The 6,263-nt window shown below is 39.5% G+C and overlaps 1 long non-coding RNA gene across 1 annotated transcript; it reads right to left on the bottom strand.

The window, feature by feature from the left end:
• Window positions 1-1,837: 1,837 nt before the first annotated feature.
• On the bottom strand, window positions 1,838-5,332 carry LOC148116572 (uncharacterized). Its single transcript, XR_015731110.1, has 2 exons — window positions 5,090-5,332; window positions 1,838-4,968 (listed from the first exon to the last, which is right to left on the bottom strand). It is a non-coding gene; the product is annotated as an uncharacterized LOC148116572 (long non-coding RNA).
• Window positions 5,333-6,263: the final 931 nt, after the last annotated feature.

Raw genomic sequence — 6,263 nt, 5'->3', positions numbered from 1 at the left:
GGTAATAAAAATTCTGACTGGCCCCGCCCCCCATCTATTCTCTGCCTCCTGAGTCCCAGCTGATTGGGAGGAAATGGGGATTTTGCAGTATCCTTCTCCTGGAGTGGGGAGGGTATGGAGATTTTACTGCCACACCCACCAAGCCACGCCCACCAAACCATGTCATGCCCACCAAGCCACACTCACAGAACCGGTAGTAAACATTTTTGAAACCCACCACTGCATACAACCTGCTTCACTAACTATTGCTCAGGTCAGATTTCTGCTCTGAAAAGTACTCACATGCACAAACAAAATGCTTCAACCTTCTCAGAGACATACTATCAGAAGGGATCATTTGATGAGCACTTACTCAAATGCATTAATGATGCCATTCAGTACAGTACATGCAGTCCTGAAAGTCAAGTCTGCAAATATTTTGCATGGAAGGCTTTGCTGATTTCATTTGAGCAATGTGGTAGGATATACTACATTGTAATATGGGACATGGCAGTCCCATATTATTTATTTTTACAAGGGTCCTGTATCTTACAGATTTTTTTTTAAAAAAAAATCCTGACTTAATCATTAACACTATAAGTGCCAAACAAAATAATTCCTAAAACTTTCCAAACCTCAAGGAGGCACTCTTGAGCTACATGAGAATATAAGGGGTTGATGAAAGGGCCTTCATTCAAATTAAAATAGCTCTCCATACCAACACCATAGCATGTGTGACGCCTTCTCTTACTTTGAAGTACTGGTTGGTTTAATCAAGGAAGCTCTTAGAGAACAGAAGTGCTGCTTTTCTTGGGGGAAAGGAAGCTGTCTGGAGTATTAAACCACATGTTATAATTTGAATCTTTCCCCATTATTTCACAAATGCAATCTAAATCCCAGTCCCAATCCTTTCATTATATTCCATTCAAAACATAACATTGGAGGCATTATTACAGGTCGTGATCAGTGACTGGCTAGAAAAAGGAAATTAAAACAATTACATGGTGAGCTATTGTATTTCATTCGTGGTGATGCAATCTCCAAATTGATTGGTTGAGCTGCTAGAATGACTCATAATATTTCTGAACCTGTCAATCGCTCAAAGAAAGCAGTTCACACATGTGTAGCCAGATTGCTTGCGATTCATGCATAGTTTCTTAAGAATACTTTGCATAGTATGCTGGGGATTTGGGAAGGGGTTCCAGAAATATTAAATCAAAATAAAAGCAGGTACAAGAAAATCCAAAGGAATTTCCCCTTTATTTGCAATGTACAGGTAGTCCTTGACTTACAACCACAATTGAGCCTAAAATTTCTGTTGATGTTAAGTGAATTTTGCTCCATTTTACAACCTTTCTTGTAACAGTTGTTAAGTGAATCACTACAGCTTTTAAGTTAGTAGCAGGGTTGTTAAGTGAATCTGGCTTCCCTATTGACTTTGCTTATCAGAAGGTCACAAAACATGACCCGGGGATACTGCAACCGTCATAAATACATTCCAGTTGCCAAGTGCCTGAATTTTGATCGTATGCGGCAATGGTTGTAAGTGTGAAAAATGGTCATAAGTCACTTTTTTCAGTACCACTGTAGCCTTGAATAGTCACCTATTGTAAATCGAAAACCACATGTACTGTATATGACAAATACTTAGCTACAAGCTTTTTTTTTTTGGTATAATATTACTATGGCATAGCAAAATCATGATTGAAACATGCATTAAAATGATATCACTAAAATGTAAATAGTGGAAAGAAGGCTTAGGAATGGGAAAACAATTATTTCAATTTTTCTCCATTTGTTTCCCCTCCCCCAAATTGTTATCTGTTTTAATTAGATATAGATTAAAAAAAATCTTGTATTTTTCAAAAGATTTTAATTAAAGTGGGCGAGTTGCATACTTATCCAAACCTACACAGATTGGCCCAATGTATACAGCTTTTGTACAATTTTATCTGATATAATGCATATGTATATTAATTTCATGAATATTTAAATATAGGGTACAGTATCAGTGTACTAATCAGTGCCTGTAAAGAAAGATGGGTCAAAGCTAGAATGACAATTCTCTCTCTTTAGGTTGAGACAAAAGAGGGCAAGGAGAGAGATGACAGAGATAATAAAATAATGGATGACAGCTAATATGGAAACACCATCTCTCCACATTTTTTCACCTTTCCCAATGTTAAAAATTGAGTTCATTTCTTAAAACGAAATGCAAGGAGATTCAGGATCAAGAACAGGAAATACTTTTTCACATCACTGTGCATAGTTAAATTGGAATTTGTTGTTAGCAGTTATAGTCATAGAAGCCAGTTGGGTGGTTTTAAAAGAAGACTGACATACACGTGAATGATTGGACTATTAGTGATGGCTGTTCTTGACACACAGACATGCTAGAAACAATGGTTCAAGGATACTTATCACCCTCCAGTCCCAGTTTGTGATCTTTCCAGATATAGCCAGTTGATCACTTGTGACACAAAATGCTGGACAAAATTGATCTGGTCCAGCAGGGCATCCCAGAACAGGATAGTGAACAAGCTTATACATTCAGGGGATCTAAAAATGAAACTATAATTAATGTGCAAGCCGTACAAATTATTCAATAATATTTGGGTTAATGGCATACAGGACAATGAAATAATCACTTGGTATTCAAAAGTAATTATTAACTGTCTACAGGCTACCATAGAGATCTTCAGCAGTTATTAGTCTGCAGGGAACTTAATATATTCATTTCCACAAGAGAAAGGATGAATTCAAAGAAAAGTGGAGAATGTATGATCAAGGCTTCTTGCAGGAGCAAAGAAAGCAAGAAGTTGAAAGATACAGTTTCAGATATATGCACAAATGCAAAAGGGAAGTACTGAGCACAGCTTATCTTTTGCACAAAAAATAAAGGAGAAGGAGAAACTTAGTTTGGAAAAGAAAGGGGGGAAAATTGGTTGAGGTGGAAGGTAAGTTGTGGGGAGAGAGAATTTTTTTTCTAAGCAGCACCATTTTTACATTTTCTATGGGGAATTCCTTTGAAAGAATTCACACCAAATTCTCAGTTCAGGATTTGGGAAATGTCAATGAGGCATCAGGTGGAAAGATATTCTGGCCTAATTATCCCTCCTCCCATTAGTCCATCAAATCAAGATTTTGCCTATTTTTTTTCTAAGTAAATGGATTGATAATTTATTCATGTAGCGGTAACACAGGGAAACCATGAGATGCTACTATAATGCATGAAATATAGAACATTACCCACAATATCTAATTTAACCAATTATCTGAGCAGGCTAGCAACTTCTTTTAATGTCATGCAATAGAACAATGCTGTGTGCAGGTTGTACCTATTGAGTGTATGTCAGTTTTGAAGGTCCAGATTTTTTAAAAAAATTTTTTTGATTTATATGCCGCCCTTCTCCGGAGACTCAGGGCGGCTTACAATGTGCTCAGCAATAGCCTTCATCCTTTTGTATATTTATACAAAGTCAGCTTATTGCCCCCACAACTGGGTCCTCAATTTACCTACCTTAGAAAGGATGGAAGGCTGAGTCAACCTTGAGCCTTGGCGAGATTCGAACCTGCAGTAATTGCAGGCAGCTGGTCTTAATAACCAGCTTAATAACAGGGTGCCTTAGACCACTGTACTACCAAAGCTCTTCTCTTTTTCTCTGAGAAAGCAGCTGATCTCTAATGGATGGACTAACAACAGATAAACAGGGAAGAGCTGCTTAGTAGATCTGCTACTAAGTATCCCCTGGTCAACTAAACTGCAGTATGCATCCATATTCCGTATCTGACCATAGATGTGGTGTTAGCACATTCTTCATAGAGTTATACAGACTTGTGTTACAGATGCAATTTTGGGAGCACCCCAGGTCAGCCGATATACTTATCAGGCCTTCCCCATTCTTATACAGGTAGTCCTCAAGTTACGAATGTAATGGAGCCTGCCCATTCCATTTGTAACCCGAGGATTCGTGGGAGTGAATCTCGTTCCTTGAATGAGATCACTCCCTCCTTTCGCCCATGCATTTGCTAATTGAATGTGAGGCTCGTTAAGTGCACATGAGGTATTTCAGGGTGGGGAAGGCCATGGGGAGCCTACTGATGGAACAGGCCACCTGCCTACTGAACCCCAGGCCTCCCTGACCCACTGAAATACCTCATGCTCCCCACAATTGCTTTCGCCCCAACCTGCCGCACCAGGTCACTTACCTTGTGAAGATCTAGCAAGCAGTCTCCTCTCCAGCCTCTCAGTGTGTGCGCCCCTCAGCAGTTCTGTTTGGCCTCTGTAGGCTTTCCCTGACCCATTGCAGGCCAAAATGGAGCCTCCAGGGGCCAGATCTAACCCTCCATTCGTCCCTCCGCTGGCCTCCCATGGCCCGTTGCAGGCTGAAATGGAGCCTCTGTCCCCCCGAGGGTGGATTCACCCTTTAGAAGCTCCATTTCAGCCTTCAATGGGCCAGGGGAGGCCTCTGGCTGCCTGAACGGGGCTTCTGAGGGGAAGATCCACCACTCAGATGCTCCATTTCTGCTGGCAATGTGCAGGACAAATGTTGCAGAGCCTCTGCGGTTGTTTGTAAGGGTGAATAACTGCCATGGTGGCGCAAGATTTATGGTTTCGGAAACACTAGGAGGCGCTTATCATGTAAGTTCAAACATTCACTAAGGGAATGCTCATAACCCGGGGATTATCTGTATTGTGAATGCTTGAGCATTGGTCAACTGTAATTTCAAGAGCTCAAGTACATCTACAGGGGCCTGTTTGTTTAAAAGTTCATTAAAGATATTTGGAAGAGCATAGCATCTGTTAAAGAAAAAGGAATACTTAACCTAGTATGGGCAGTGGAGTGCTTCTCAATTCCCAGGCTGCCTCCGGTTCTTCTCCTGCCTCATCTAACATTCAGATGCTGCATTTCTTCATTCCTGCTCCTGTCATCTCCAGGGATGTTGCGGATTCTCCCAAGTGGTGCTCAAGTAAAAATCGACGAAAACCTGAAAGTGAGAACTGCAAATAAGACCAAGGAGACCCTCATCTTTTATGGAAAAGTTCTGCAAACCAATATGGGAATAGCACAACAAGGTGAATGACAGGTTGGATCAGGTTCATAATGACCTGGTTTGTATAGGCCAGGTGTTGTGTAGATTGGAGCTTGTTATTGTGCATCCTTTTGGCAACCCTGCTGTTCATCTGCTGGTTCCAAGAAAGCTGGGCTCGGTGCCATTTGCTTAAGCAGGTCCTCTTCTCCACCAACCAGACAGGAGAAGCTCCTTTTCCAACTCCCACAGGAATGACAGGCCTGCTGCTGTGTTCTCACTTTTTTGAATATATTAAAAAAAAAAAAAAACACCCCAAACCCTGCAAGCCAAAGTACAAAGAGAAAAGAAATCTGGATTTAGTACCATGTATTTAGCAAGGATATAACTGTCATGATGCCTTTTCACTTCCCTCCAAATGTAAAAAGCAGTAAGAAAAGTAACCCTTTATAAGACCTATTTTTCCTTTTGTCTTTCAAAGCCAGTCAGCTAGGCTTCTTACAAATACTAGTTTATATTTAGAAACTTTTTAAGATGTGGGAGGGTGATTTTCTAGGCTATTTTCCTGAGGTGGGTAATGCTGAAATGTCTATGAAAGTTTGAAACAAGTAAAATGCGGGCACATGGCTGGCTTCTGAAATGCCTGTTTATTTATTTGTTCAATTTATACGATAACCCATATCACCGAAGCAATTTGTATGTGGCTAATACCACATACAAATTCATGGCCACATAATACAATAAACAATAATGTGTACCTTTCAGTTGTTCCCCAGTGGGGGTTAATCCTGCAAAGCATACTCGAAGCATACAGAATTGTTTCAGTAGGATTAATATTGTGTTAAAAATGCAGTGGCACAATAAAATAAAGACAAAAAATAATGGCTGGTGATTGGTCTTTGATCCTGTAGAATCCTTGTCTTAGGCAGAAACTGGAGAAGTAACAGACGTACACAGATGTGTGCATATATACATGGCAATTAAGGTAATATAATTAATGAATAATTCTTGGTTCTATCCATCAATTTTGATTTTTCCATAAGAAATGAACAATCTTTTTGGAATTGACAACTCCATCTTACCTGATAAGGTATAATTTGGGCCGTATTTATAATGTTAACAAGGCCAAGGTAAAAATAATTCTGGTCTGTTTATTTCCTTATTGCATATCATTTGCAATTAATTTAATTAATTCTCCATTAATTAATTTCAATATATTGAAGTTGATATTAATACATTATATTCAACAATAT

This window comes from Pantherophis guttatus, chromosome 1, assembly GCF_059756535.1.
Source record: "Pantherophis guttatus breed Tessera chromosome 1, ASM5975653v1, whole genome shotgun sequence".
Taxonomy (NCBI): domain Eukaryota; kingdom Metazoa; phylum Chordata; class Lepidosauria; order Squamata; family Colubridae; genus Pantherophis; species Pantherophis guttatus.
Note: the sequence above shows the minus strand (reverse complement) of the source record. Positions and strands in the feature narration are given on the sequence as shown.